This window comes from Podarcis gaigeae (genome assembly GCF_964106915.1).
Source record: "Podarcis gaigeae genome assembly, chromosome: 3".
Taxonomy (NCBI): domain Eukaryota; kingdom Metazoa; phylum Chordata; class Lepidosauria; order Squamata; family Lacertidae; genus Podarcis; species Podarcis gaigeae.
In genome coordinates this window covers 68,141,384-68,157,087 of record NC_139680.1, presented here as the reverse complement: position 1 = coordinate 68,157,087, position 15,704 = coordinate 68,141,384, and the positions used below count along the sequence as shown (strand labels likewise).

Genomic DNA, 15,704 nt, shown 5'->3' with positions numbered 1-15,704 from the left:
ATCTCTGAATGAACAATACATTTTTCAATGTGAACGTCCTAAGGGAAATCACTTCTAAATTAGCCCTGCAAAGTGTGTTAGCAGAATGTTCCAGGAGGATATTCTTTTGTGATTCAGAAGGGACATTAGTGTTGCTTATGCCACAGCTAACTGCTGCAAATGAAAGGCATCTTACCTACATCTTTTTCCTGTAAAAAGGCAGCTAAAGGAGAAAATCCCAAACAAACTTTGCTACTAGCTTCGCTATTTGCTCTGCCTCCACAGTAAGAGGCAGCATGCTTCTGAATACCAGTTGCGAGAAACCGCAGGAGGGGAGAGTGCTCTTGTGCTCGGGTTCTGCTTGTGGGATTCCCATAGGCATCTGGCTGGTGAGCGGTATACTCAGTGCTTACGCATGCGCAGACGCTCAAAATGACGTCACACGCATGTGCGACGAAAAACGGCACGCGCGTGCGCAGACGTGCCATTGCTAGTTACGCTTGCTTCTAGATGTAAACAGGGCTCCAGAACGGATCCCGTTCGCATCTAGAGGTACCACTGTACTGCCCCTCAATGAGGCCAAACCTAGATTCACAAAATGTTTAGGGGTATGCATCCCCCTGTGTCCCCCCAGGAAAAATAGCACTGATTATACCGCACTACATGGGTCACTGGCCTGATCCTGAAGGCTGTTCTTAGGTTAACCTAAAGCATGATCCTGCTAGACCTTAATTCTTAGAAGAGTTAAGCATTCGCTTTAATCTATTTCACTGAAACCTGCAGAATTTACAGTGGCCTCATTCACATGTCACACTAAGCCAAACTACTGTGGTACCTCGGGTTAAGAACTTAATTCGTTTTGGAGGTCCGTTCTTAACCTAAAACTGTTCTTAACCTGAAGCACCACTTTAGTTAATGGGGGCCTCCTGCTGCCGCTGCTGCACGATTTCTGTTCTCATCCTGAAGCAAAGTTCTTAACCCGAGGTACTATTTCTGGGTTAGCGGAGTCTATAACCTGAAGCGTATGTAACCTGAAGCATCTGTAACCCGAGGTACCACTGTATAGCTTGGTAAGAACATGTGAGCATGTGGGATCTCAGAGAGGAAACTGTAGCCATGGGTCTGGGTTCAGATGGCACAGTAAGCCAAGCCATGGCTTACCATAGTTCAGCACAGCACAGCAGCAGAATGACCAGACAGAAGCAAAGAAGTCACAATCTTCTCTCCCAGAGCCTGCAGGTTTGCACAAGTCATGGGTTTTGGCTTCACATGATGTGTAAACCAGGCCTCTATACGTATTTAGTAGAATTGTGTCCTTATGTTTACATACATATATCACATACTTAATCAAATTATCTCATAACACTTTACAAATACTGAACTGCCCTGGAGTTTAAATAATATCATGTACTAAAAATATAACGGACTGAAAAGTTATCTGCGTCCTGTTTCTAGGGGTGGGAAGTAATAAGATAATAAAAGGAGATGAATTTTTGGATGTGTTTTACTGAAAACACATCTTATTCCAGCTCTTGGGTAAGAGGAGCTTGAAGACATGTTTGCTGGGTACTTTGATGACCTTCGGGAAAGTGTGTAAAGTCTCAGTTTCTGTGCTGTGATCTATTGCTCAGCATGTGGGAATAGGGGCAGAGCAATGCAGCAGGTGTAGGGGAAGCTCTCATACCTTCCTATTATGGCCCAAACTAGGAATATACTATTTACGGGTGACTTTGTTATCCTTATGCAAATAATGAAACAGAAAGGCCCAAAGAGCAATTTCCCTGTCAGTTACATACAGAGCAAAACCTCAGAGCTCTATTTAGAAGGCCTAATTCTCCATCTCCTGATATAGCAAATGATTCTATTTTGTAGTACATTTCATACCTGCATTAAGCACAAAAGCTCAGCTGGATTTAAAAGTGTAATGTTGTGATTTTAATGAAATTGTGTTTAATGTAAGTTAGTTTCTCAGCAGGTAAAGTTGCTAGCGTACTGATAATATATGTGGGGAATGAACATTTCAGGCAAAAACTGAAGCAAGCAGGTAACACATAAGATATTTTAAGGCCATTCAAATGGTTTTAAAGTATGTGCTGCATAGATTTCCCCTGGAATTCTGCTTGAAGCTCAACATTGTATAACGATGGGTGAAAGTGTCAGAGAAATGAGGAGGGAATCTGATTCTTGTATATAGGATCAAAGACTATAAAACACAGGAGACAATAAAAAGAAAGAAAGCAAGAAAAAGAAGTATTAAATAAAGGCATGATGAATGACATATACATTCTTGTGATAATTCCTACCCTGCTTTATTGCTCAATAATGATCATACAATGCTATACTTCATTGATCACTGCTTGAATCTATGCTTCATTTCCTCCACATATGTTAAACACCTTTGACTTGAATTCACTTCATGTAACTTTTCAGTACTTTCTTTTTAGTGTGAAAGGAAATGGAATATAAATACTGAATGAAGAAAAATCATTCACCATTATTGTTCTTCAAGTTCTATAGCGTTAGGAAATTCTTTGAGGTTCAAAAGCTGTCGTGGCAACACAGGGCACTACAGCAAGTTTCTCGACATATTAAGGGCACGCCTTGGGCTAAAATCCACTTTGCCCAAGAGCCTCAAAGGCTTAATAAAGGGTTCTTCATACAAAGAGATCTTTGAATAGCAGGACAACAGACTGCGCTTCCCCAGGACATAGGCACCTGCTGAACCAAGTTGCTCAAAGCATACTGACAACCTGATCCTAAACACTTTATTTAGAAGCAAGTCCCAAATGATTCCCATGGAAGGTTTTCAGGAATGGGGTGTCAAATCTTTTGGTTTTTTTCACTACTCTATACTGTATTTTTTTTAACGTATTATCATTCTCCAGTATTATGGTTCTATTTAAGATTATTAATATGTTGCAGGAGCATCAACTCACAAAAAGACTCTACTTAATTATCCAGTTATATTAGTTTAGCAGAAAAACATGCTGTCTTACCAATACATCAAACATTCCATAAATGCTCCCTAGCACCGGCATAAAAGCTTTTTTTAAAGAATCAGTGACTGGGAGGAAAATAAAAGAAAGGAAATATCGGCAGGTTGAAACTGGCCCATTATTGTAATGGAGAGTGGGGTGCCTTGGGGATTTGTAGGACCTGTTCTAGAAACCGTTTTAATTATTATACTCAAGCAAGTGGACAAAAAACATCCACACATCATACTGAATGATTTACAACACTCCCTCCTAAAATAGTCCACAAAGAAGGAAGCAATAGTATTAGAATAATGAGAAACATAAAAGATAAAAGTTATTTGCACACACACAAATTTCAGTGCACATAGGTTCCTTGAATGCATCAAACTGTGAGGCAACATTAAGAAAATAATCCAAATGACAAAGTATTGGGCACTGAACTGGTTACTCGGGCAGCAATACTATACCAACTTGCCTGGAACTAAGATTGTGTAGATTCAACTGGAGTTACTACTACTTCTGAGTAGGTATGTATAGGATTGTGTTGCAGACCTAAAGCTGGATTGTGGCCCATCTGTAACCAATAGCTCTGAAGGAGCGAGGTGCAGCCTAAATCAAATCAACCTAACGATGCAGATTTTCCTCTGTGATGGGAATGTTCCAGTCCCATTGGGGAGAAGAAGAACCAAAGTCTTGTGTCTCTTTCTTATTACCCAACAGCACATGGTCATCCGTAGTGACTGTTTACATCTAATCTGTCTATGAATTTCAGCTTCTCCCCTTTATTTTTCTGCTCGATATGCACTACTTTCTGGGCCTTGCTAAGTGTAGGCACATTCTCCCCAACCCCATTTCAGTATTGTGAAGATAAGAGAGACACCATACCAAAAAGTTACAACTGGAAAAAGTTAAGTGTTAAAAAATTTAAATGATCTGCTACGTCAAAAGCCCTCATATTGAATAAAATATTTAAAAGAGTAGTACACCAGCTCAGAATGAACAGCTAAGAAGAAATGTGATTCAAATATGTAAAATGGTAGATGCTGTGGAACAAGTGAATAATTTACTCTCATATACAGTAGTACCTCGGGTTACATAAGCTTCAGGTTACATACGCTTCAGGTTACAGACTCCACTAACCCAGAAATAGTACCTCGGGTTAAGAACTTTGCTTCAGGATGAGAACAGAAATTGTGCGGTGGCGGTGTGGCGGCAGCGGGAGGCCCCATTAGCTAAAGTGGTGCTTCAGGTTAAGAACAATTTCAGGTTAAGAACGGACCTCTGGAACGAATTAAGTACTTAACCCGAGGTACCACTGTAATAGCTTAGTGTTGATGCACAAGTGTGTGGCTCGCAGAGAGAAACTCACAACCACTTTGCTCTTCACTGGATCATTGCGTTGCTGCACTGTGCTGAGCTAAGCCAAGATTTGTCTAAACCAGACTATGCGGAACTGGATAAACTGACTGGGAAAATAAGATATGCCCGAAACCAAAAGTTCATCGAGGATTGGGGAAAATTTGTAGAATATCTGAAAAATATATGTGAGGTGCAAACAACTCTAGTGGGGTTCCAAGAAGCACTGTAAAAATTTTAAGAGGTATTGTTGAAAGAAAATAGAAAAAGGAGGGAAGACAAATGGCAATGCAATTAAAGAAATGCGTATTGAAGGGTAAAAATGGATGATTACCAGAGAAGCTGAAGGAAGACCAAAATTTGTACTTTGTTAAAATCAGTTAAAATTTGGATAAAATTGTATGATTGTATTGAAAACTAATAAAAATAATTATATATATACAAAAAAGATTTGTCTAAACCTGGGCTTGTGTTTACGCTGTCTACATATATAAGCAAGCAAGCAAGCTTAATTTCACATAACGTCTGATTTAGATGACCCCCTAATCTAAACCTTGGCTTAGCTCAGTGCACCATGATCAGAGAGGAGCAAAATGTCTGAGACGCACTCTAAGTTAACATTTGGCTGAGTGTGACATGTAAATCAGGTCAATGACAGAACTAGTGAGCAGTCAATTCAATTAATATACAGCAGATTTAAATGATGACAATTTATTTTACACATCACATATATGGCCAATTGAGCTCCCTTCTACCATTGGTGGTAGTAGTAGCTGGTATTAATTATTAGAAAGGACCTAGCTTATGCATAAATGGAGACCTAACATGAAATTACAAACAGCACACTGAATGATGACATCATCATCATCATTATTAATCAATATTTGGGGAATGGTAAGGCATCCTTAATTACACTGTTGTCAAATGTAATGCTTTTCCCACCAAGAAAATGTAAAAGTATGTGTTTACACTGTTCAAAACATACAATTTCATCTACACAAGCTGAATCTACAAATGACTATTGCACCTGAATTTTTAAAAAGTATCTTGAATTAGAGGGCAAAACAACAAGTTCTACACAAAGCAAGCCAAGACAGATTGTACCATTAGGAGGTATAATGCGTACAATGCCTCTTTCAATAGATCTGTCATTGTCCAAAGGTTTGCCACCTATCCAATATGGGGGCAGGGGGAGATTGGGGATCAGAGTTTTGAATATTCATGTTCTGTATTAATATGTTCTTTATCAACACAATGGCCATTCTGTTTTAAGAGTCCAAACAGCTACTTTAAGCATACCTAGGGCTCAGGCCCAAAGTCCAAGGGCATAACATGTCACTAGCCACAATAGCTGAGAATTTCTTGGTGTGTGCAGAATCTTGCACACTTGATGCTACATGGATATTAGGCAGCAGCAGTGGTACGTTTTAGTTCAATGAAATTCCCTAGCAGAACCAAGATTTCACTACTTACTGTTAAAGTGGTGCTCCTTATAGTTTTCAGTCAATTGTGTAAGAATATTTGTGAAGCTTTGTGCAAAAATGCATTGAAAATAGCTTTGAAAAATTTCAACATATAGTACAAATCACTCATCAGGAAATATTACGCATATTTTCTAATCCTTCGATGCCAGAAACAGTGGTGGGAGTGATGGGGGGGGAATTAAATGAATTTAAACTGCTGAAAACTGCTGTCTACCAAATAAGAAATAAAATAAGGAGTGCAGTTGTATAGTCAATGAAAAAATAACTGTTATGAAATATTCATTTGAAAAGTAATTAAGGCTTGCAATTGAAAAGCTAACCTTTCACAACACAAAATAATCATGCAGCTTGAAGATTAACACATTCTGTGTCCTCCAGTGCTCATTACAATTTAAGATTTCAGCCACAGTGGTGCTTGGATTGCTTTTCTGTATTTTTCAAAGTTTAAAAGAAATCTAATCAAGATTAGAGCTTTACCAGAATCATGCCTTCATTCTGCCATACTTACTGTGGTTTTTGACTCTGAGTAATTTACTTAACCAAACACATCTTTACAAGGTCTTGAAGGGTTGAAAATGAGTGACTTCAAGCAGAACTGACAATCCATCCCTATAAACTATGAGTGATTAACCCATCAAGAAGAAACATTTTAAAATTCTTTTCATCCTAGGCAATCAATATCCCCAAGGATGTTTACTTTTATACAGATTTATAAACAAACCACTGTGCAAATACAAATCTATCAACTATTTAAAAATTCTTTTTTCTAATTTTCAGCTCTAAATTTTTCTTACACCAGGTATCTCATAATTAGATCTTCCGCAGTCTAAGCGCATACAGAAATGGGGGATTATTCATTAGGGGAAGGAATTAGAAGGATTTTAGGCTTCAATGGCCTGAACATGCTATTAGCCTGCATTTGGCTATTTGGTGGGTAAGCAAAGCAGTCTCTAAAGCGCCACTGGCAGATAACAATAAATTCTCAAAATGAGACTTAACACCTGCTTTTCTAATCTTGAGGAAGAGAAAAGGCTGATTCAGCAGACGTATGGCACCCATCAGAGCCACACACATGCCCCTGGTGTCACACCAAATGCAGGCTGTACATACACAAGGTTGGAGAGTCAAAGATCACAACATGAGTTAATAAACCATGCAGCTGAGTCCATGGCAACACAGCATCACATATTAAGAAATACCGTATTCTACAAATATGCAAGGGAGCATGCAGAATCAGTGACTGTTTCCCTTTGAGGGAAGAGTTTATGGAAACAAAACAAGAGGGTGGCGCGTGGAAAGCTGTTTTATTCAAGAGTCCTCTGATGTGCCCTCCAAAATGCACAGCCTGTCTTTGATAAGATTAAAGATATAGTGAAAGTTTAATAAAGAGACAGAAGCATGCATAATCTATGGGTTGTATTCAACATCACTTTATGTAGATCGTTCCATCAGTGCTGCACAACAGAATAATCTCACCCTGTGCTCCCCAAATCTGTTTTGGAGGTTTCCCCAACCCTCTAAAGCAGAACTGGAGTGGGCAAGTGGAGGAGGGGGGGAATTCTGTTGAGGTGGTCTGATGCTTGCGCTAGTGCAACTATTTCGTTGAAAGCCACCTCATATGTGGGTTTTATATACCATCTTAATTTTCTATAAGCTACAATACAGCGATATGTGTATGATTGTGCTTTCCACCATCTCATGTAGTGAAACAAGCATAGATAGCTGTAAACACGGGTGCTGAAAAAGAACTTGTTGCTTTTTAAATTTTATTTTAAATGTATGTGAAGATGAAGAGAGACCTATTAACTTGTGTTTGCAGAGTAGTTGGTCACAGAAAATGGTTTGACAGGTTTCCCCTCTGCAGACATTTCCCCAAGGAATGGATAGTGTGGGGGCAGTACTGATAGCAGGCGCAATGGCAGAGGGTGGGTTGGTGTGCATGGCCTGCTCTCTTCCCCACACAATTTGAATTGACTGAAGACTAACACATAAACAGGGCTAGATACTAGCAAAGAAATGTCTTCGGGGCAACCAGAGGAAACATTTGCATTATTTGATAATGTACATCTTGGGGAGAAGAGGCGGCTCAAAGTATCATGTGATATTGTTCTTTACGGCCCTGGAATAAATTTTGACGATGGGTGGCATATAAAGGTTTTAAATAAATAAATGTGGGGAATGGTAATGACGCTGTGTGTTACTGTGTGTGTGCCTGGTTATGAACAGACGGGAGGAGGGAGGGAAGCAAAAGGGGTTAATTGAGCCCTAGGGGGATTCCCTCCCCAACACATAGTGGACTGTGCTCTGTTTTTAAAAGCAAGAACTGCAGATAGATAGATAGATAGATAGAGATAAAAAATATTTTCTATCCTTGGCAGCCAACACTAACAAGTGTCTATACTGCATTTACACCGTTAAGCAGCTGATTCTTTGTTATAGGCCCATAGGGGATATTGGATACTGTGAGAAACGTATCACTCTATAAATAAGAAAACGGATACTGTTAGTTATTAACTGTTTTATTATGAACACTTTAAATATTACATAAAACATATAAGCTGATTCCTAGCCCTTTAAACCAATGGATGTGATCCTGCCAAAATTAAGCCCTTTAAAGTCAAACTGGTATCAGCTTGACCTACTGAGATGAGTGAAACTTTATCAGTACTAAAACAAGTGGATGATGCACAAGACTAGCAAAATACAGATTCTCTCCCCGCTCTCCTTTCTCTTCTTTAATTGGGGAAGTTGCTTATAGAGCTGTGGGATTACAGCAAGAACTAAACAGAACGCAGCACCTTGCAAACCTGTATACAATTGTTTTTCTACCACACTTCAGATCTTGCCTTCTGTTCTCATCACTGCATTTCTATTATGAATAAAATAAGATACTGGCTTGCATCCCAAGAAGCTGTGAGCGGAACTCCTTCCACCGATGGAAAGCAGGGAATAGGAATGTTTTGCCAGTTTACCCATTCTTGTGCAGCTGCTATGACTCCCCCTCTTCCTGAAAATTTGCTCTGGAGTGTTGGCGGAATCCTCTTCAACAGTGCAGGTATCATCACAGGGGGCTGTCAGGGAAACAGTGAAAATGCCTTCTCCCTTCTTTCTACTAGGCCAGTGTTTCCCAACCGGTGTTCCGCGGCACACTAGTGTGCCGCGAGACGTTGCCTGCTGTGCCGTGGGAGGGAGGCGGGCGAGTCGGGCGTCGAGAGGCGCAGGAGGAGGAGGAGCAGGAGAAAACCGTTTTCGGCGCGGTGCGGGGAGGTCGGAGCCCGGCGTAAGAGGCTTTGGTGAATGGCCGTAAGAGCGCGCGAGGCCGCAGCGCAGCGGCGGCAGTAGTAAAGTAGTAAAAGCTTGAAAGCCCAAGCCAAGCTCACCCGCAGGAGGAGCAGCAGCAGCAGCAGCAGCAGCACTGCGGAGTGGGAGGAGGAGGCGGCACCCCGCGCGCGCCGGCGGTTTTTGGTACCGAGCGGAGAGAGGGAGATGCACACGGCACACTCGAGCTGAGGTAGCTATAAAAACCCCGTTGGTTCGCGTTCCCTCCCCCATAAAGGCCGGGCGGCTCTGAGGTGGCGGCGGCGGCGGCGACATGGCGAGAGTAGCCGGGGGGGGGCGGGTAGCTGGGATCCGCAGCGCGGCGGGGCAGGCCCCTCGCCAGCCTGTGGAGAAAAATGAGGCGGGGTTGGTTTGCCGTTTCCCGCTGCCGCCTCGCTGCCTCTCCCCCCCCCACACTGTTGCTAAGGGGGCTTGGTGGGCGTCGGAAGGAAACTAGGATAACGTGTGAGGGGATTGTGTTGGCCGGGGGGGGGGTTCTTTTCCACACAGCCCGCCACCCCCTTCTCATCCTTTCCCTCAGGTGAAGCTGGTTGGGGTGGGGTGGGGTCGCAATGGCGGGGGGGGGAGAGAGACGAAGCACCCCTTGGGCCTCTTTGTTGCTGCTGCTTTTTGTAAGCTGCCTCCTCAGGTGTGGCTGAGGAGAAGGCGAAGCAGACAAAAGGCTCTTGCTCCCAAGGCGAGTTTCCAAACACGTGGAAAGTGGCAATCTTGAAATGTTCACACTCACCAAGCAATGGCAAGGTGTTCACACTGCTGCACTGTGTGAGATAATAGGTAAACATTTAAAAACTCTCGAGGGGAAGTTGTCATTTTATTTCTCTTCAGTCTCCACTGAATGCCTTGACTGGGTTAGGGACCCTTATAGCTCAGCATCAGTTGGTGGAAAGGACATGACTTTACAGGAGCAGGAGGAACTAACTGAACTGAGACAAAATCGTGGTTTCAAGCTAAGATTTGCTGATCTACCTTTGGATAGTTTTTGGTTGGAAACTGCCAAGGAGTTCCCCCTTCTGGCAAACAAATCTATTTTGACATTGCTCCCATTTTCCACTACATATCTCTGTGAGTTGGGCATTTCAAGCATGATTGCTATAAAAACTAAATACAGAGAGAGACTGAGAGCTGTTGACGAAGAGCTACGTGTGTGTCTTTCTTCGATTCCAGCCAGAATATCAGCTTTGTGTTCAGCCAAACAGGCCCAGGTTGCGCACTGAATAAAGTATTTTATAATTTTTCATATTTCTGTTTACTTACTATTTCATAATAAAGTAATTATAAAATACTATCTTTGTGTTTATTTGATTCTTATTAAAGAGAGTTACTTTATATATAGTCAATATAGGCACAGAGTTAATTTTTTAAACATTTTCTAATGGTGGTGTGCCTCGAGATTTTTTTCATGAAACAAGTGTGCCTTTGCCCAAAAAAGGTTGGGAAACACTGTACTAGGCAACAGTCTCCTCTGTATCAAAGGCCCTTCTGTAAATAAAAGGAGCCCAGCATATGTAGAAGGCATCTCAGAATCCAAGCTCTTAGAAGGAGAAGAAATAACTTCGTTTTCACTTTGAAATTATGCTAGATTGTGTTATAAGGTCTCACATATATATATAAATCATATGTTCATAAATGTACAAGGCAAACACAAACGCAAGTATATAAACCACGTGTCTGAAATAGTACAGGAGAGCAATTCTGAAGCCATTTTGACTCTTCCAGCCGCCTCAAATAGTCTCTGCAGTGAGGAAGGAAATGGGAAAACCTCCCCACTGTCTCTTTGCTCACAAATCCTGTCTTAAGGGCATATTGTGTATGAACAGGGTGAGCCTGTGACCTGGATTCAGGAAATAAGTATTTAGAATCTCAAAAGGAATGGCTAGGCTGCCCAGGTAAAGCAATCATGTGACCATTATCAGTATCCTGCCAGACAGGATTTCTGTTGTAGACCGGCCCCCTGTGATGCGTTTCTGCTGTAGCCCACCTCCTTCTGTGATGTATGTATCATGTTTTTTGGAGGTGGTCTTGAGCTACAGGGTGGGCAAGTTCAAAACATATAAGGGCTTACACACCATTGTTCTGGGTTCCTCCTTCCTCCTGTGTGGGGTAGGTGAGCACCCTGTTGCAACAGCAGTAATAAACATCAGGCTTAATAGCCACATTGCTCTGACTTGACTGTGGTTGATCTCTGTTTCCTTCCTCCGACCGACAGGTAACCTTTTAGGTTCTAATACGAGTTTCCCAGTAAGCCTCCTACAGGCAGGGAAACAGGTTTACTGAATTCCGTTTTCAACTGGAATGTTTATTTTTTTAAAATGTAGACAAACACAAAATATGTCAAGCAAAAATATACGAATCATCAGAGGGGGTGGGGTGCAACACCTCCCACTAATCGAAAAAGGCCATTGGGAGTTAGCAAAGTAAATGTAATCAGAAAGTCCAATGCTACTGGCTTTAGCAGGCTTTTTGTGAAAACTTAAGTGTAAAGCCTTGTTATATCTAATATTCAAAATTGACCAGTCAAAAGCAAACAAACACAAATCAGACCAAGATTTATTTTTTTAAAGTGGTGAAAACGAGAATTCATTGTCACTGAAGTCTTAAAAGCTAATGTTGTAATGCTGCTCACCTCCACCCTTTATGTTTACTCTTAGTGGTAATACTACTTGCCATAATAATAAATGTTGTTAATCAGTAATAATTCAAAGCTGGAACTCTGTTTACAATAATGAATGGTAGCATTCATATTTACAAAAGCTTACAATTTTTATTCTTTTTAACCAATCATAGAGAAAGCTAAACAAGTCACTATCTATATTTTAGATTATATAACAAGGATGTAGAGCAAAACTCTAGCTACATTTTCCTGGAAGTAAATCCCACTAATTTCAGTGGGAATTACTTGGGACTAAGTGGGCACAGGACTGCAGCTTTAGTGTGACTTATAAACATTTTTAGAAGTTCCCCAAGGGTCTTGAGTTTACACACCATTTCATTAACATCCACAGACAATTCAGCAGCATTAAATGTGTTCAGTTTGCCACGATTATGAATGATTCCCAACATTTGTCTTCTACTTCAGGTTTCTAAGCAACTTTAACTTTCATGTTTTTAATTAAAAAAAAAATACGTCAAAGCTATACTATATCTAGTTTGCAACTGAATCTCATTCAATCACATAAAATGTACACATTTGGAAGAAAAGCTTAGAGCAAGGAAGAACAACTTGAACAGGACTACAAGCCACATCAGTAATGCATCATAACCCGGACAGCCACAGACAATCTACATATTTTAAATGAATGTAATTAACAATCTCCCTATCATAGTCATAAACCTGGCAACTAAGCCTACAGCTTCATTTATGTGCAACTACCCATAGTACTGTTAATTACTACAAAAAATACTTAGGCTCAGGGCCTGATACAGTAAGTTTCTTGCATGTGTATTTGCACACGAGGATTTCTCATTTCTCCCCGCCCCAACAACAAATCCTTCAACAGCAGCATCATTTCTGAAGACCCCTGGAATTTCAAAGGCAGTGCAAAGGGCTGTTTTCATAAACAAGGGTCTCAGAAGTCCTGCTGTGCATACAATGCTCCCCTGCAAGGCTGCCTTGACTAGAACTTCAGATTTTGTCAGCTCTTTTAAAAGATAAAAGTTCCCAAGTAGGGGGCTGGTAATTTTCAAAACAGCTTTCTCTGTTGTCTCCCGAAAGAAGAAGCCTCATTTAAGTGCTAAAACCAAGAAAGTTCCACAGAATGCTGCTGGAAGTTGCTCTTCAAAAAAACACTTTAGTAATTAAAAGTAAAATTGATTCCTATAGAAATTCAACTGCACCTTCGGAAACAGATTAGAAATAAAACAGATTATGAAAGTTGCAAAATACTACTGTTATGACCAGACTGAATGCACTTGGAAATTTTTATGCCATGCCTTTGAAGCTACACTACTGGAAGAAGAAAACATAGAACTTATTCCAAGCTGTGGCCTTATTCATGATAAGAAAATAGGAATTTTGGACACTTTGAAATGCGAGGGGTGGGAAGAGATTTAAAATATCACTTTATATTGTTTAGTCATTGTGTAACACACTGCTGTTTCATACAATACCCAGCAACAAATCACATTTGCCAAAGGGTATATGTTCCACAGGATAAAAAAAAAGTGTTGGAAAGAAGCTTAACAAGTCTTTTTAAAAAGCAGGACTGTTGTGTAGTATCTCTTTCAAAAAAAATTCTGAATGACCAAATAAAAAAACATTTAAAACAGAACCTAAGAGTAAATGCATTTTAGTAATCAAATTATTCACAGAACCCAGTCATACCTCTCCCAGTGTAAAATTATTATGCACTAGACTCACTTTGCACAAAGCTGCTGCTGAATTCTAACTGCTTACCCACTTCATCCTAATTTGAGGTTTTCTCCTAGAGACAGCTGCTTTTTTGATACATAAAACCAAGCCAAACATAAAAGGAAGAGATATCAATGTTCTAACTCCCTTCACTCTACTAAATAAAGCCTACATAATTTTACTACAGTCCTGCCATGGAAATTGACACTCAAAAGAAAAACAGATGACAGACTTTAAATGCTTTTGTTAAAATAAGCACCAAAATAAAGACCAAAAAGAAGACCAGCAATATTAGTGAAATTTTGATTTTGAAACCAAGCATTTATTATATGCTATATTTGGTGTTGTTGTTTTTAAATCAGCATTTAATGAAATAGATTTCTGATTACATCAAGATACATTAAAAGGTCCCTTTGATGCCTATAGTAAACCTCAAAATTATTATGTAAATAACATAACCAAATGCATTAATACCTTAAAATCATTATATATTTCCATTTTTCTCCATTAAAAGGTTCTGAAAACTACTCAACCTGATTTCATTAACCATGGATGTCCAAACCATACTTAAGAAGTGCAGTTTAACTAAGGTTTTTCATGGATATAATAATGCCAATTTTAAGATCTCCCAAGTCATCCTTTGCACTTACATGCCTGGGCTCAGGACTATCCAGATTCTGTGCAATTATATAAGCAGGTAAAGCAATGGCAACCCGAGAAGTCATAACACCTCTGCATGTAAAACATCACACTATGACATCAGAAGACATCAGCCAATGATATATATAGAGAAGGACAGGCATAAAAGATAAACAGATCTGAATACTGAAGTGCAAGGTCATCTGGGGAGATTCTAAAGGCGACTAAATGTGTGCTTTGTCATTGTGAGATGCTGAGCAAATTGCCTCTTCCAATCAGTTCATGCACAATTGATTCATATAACACAGCTCATGGGCTCTGAACGTGCAAATACAAATGTGAATAGCATAATTCAAAATATTTATTTCAACTATTTAAACACCACTTAACCACCGATTCTGCATGCATATAAACATTTTTAAAAGCGTATTGTGAATAAAGTAAATTAAAATTAATTATACAAACAGAAAACTTATTTAAAATGCCTGCTGAAATAGAAGAATTCTGCAAAACTGATCCATTAACATCAGCCAGACTAGCCCATATCAGTTCCACTCATCCCCCAACTTGTTAGAGGGGGTGCACATTGCTAGAGTCATGGCAGGACCTCAAAAAAGTGGCTACATTCTGGGAGTCCATATCTGGTCAAATTGGTGCCATAATAAATTATTTCTTCTGCTGAACTTGATGTTTTGGCCATTTTCAAAACCCAAACATACCTTATACACTTGGTTTCAATGGAAACTTAAGCAGCAACTTGTATAATGAGGCTCATTTATACAAAAATAAATTGAAGCTGAAGCATTTATATAACAATGAAAAACAGACAACTAGAGAAAAGGTCTTAAAATTTGTGTAACAGCACAATAGGAGCCTGGGGAATGTATCTTTGTCTCTTGGGTTGTATGTTGTCACTGAAGCAACTCATCTATCAGGAACACTTACAAGATGGTTTAAATTTGCAGCAACATAGCCGTAACCTTTCCCATTATTGGTTCATCTTTAACATACTGCCAGATCAAACACTTTGCACACAGAAGGTCCTAGATTGAATCCCTAGCACAGCCAGTTCAGAGATCTCAAGTAGCAAGACTGGGAAAAATTACTGCTTGAGACCTTGGACAGCTGCCGCTAATCAGAATACACAGTACGTATGACTGTTTAGTGTTTTATTGCATATAACTAGTTTAGCATTAGCTCCAATTTCTACAATTTGTGAGCAGCAATTGCTGAAAACTTAAACAAGCATGGAAAAGAGCTAAAATTCACAAGAGCAAAATGTGGCTTTCATTCACTAAGGTTTCGCAACAGACTGTGGCAAGAGATTCTGCTGGCTACCAGAGCTCAAAACTGGGACTAATCCTCAGTACAGACAAGATTTTAGTGCTGCCTGGATATGGATTATGCATGGAAACACCATCTGGACTCCCATCCTGTTAATGTTTTGCTGGTCTACTGGTATTTTATCCATTTTACTCCAAGAAAATAGATGTGCAGAACACCATAGATAGAATATTATTCTCTCATATGCTTTTATTGACTACTGTTTTTAAGATAGTTGGGAGGGTACTCTGGGAGTTCTGC

At 40.0% G+C, this 15,704-nt stretch overlaps 1 protein-coding gene and 1 long non-coding RNA gene across 19 annotated transcripts in view; both read right to left on the bottom strand.

The window, feature by feature from the left end:
• Positions 1–15,704, bottom strand: part of ARID1B (AT-rich interaction domain 1B) — a 354,961-nt gene that overhangs the window by 218,248 nt on the left and 121,009 nt on the right. The window lies entirely within an intron of this gene.
• LOC310841672 lies at positions 7,559–11,463 on the bottom strand. Its single transcript, XR_014562677.1, has 2 exons — positions 10,573–11,463; positions 7,559–8,896 (listed from the first exon to the last, which is right to left on the bottom strand). It is a non-coding gene; the product is annotated as an uncharacterized lncRNA (long non-coding RNA).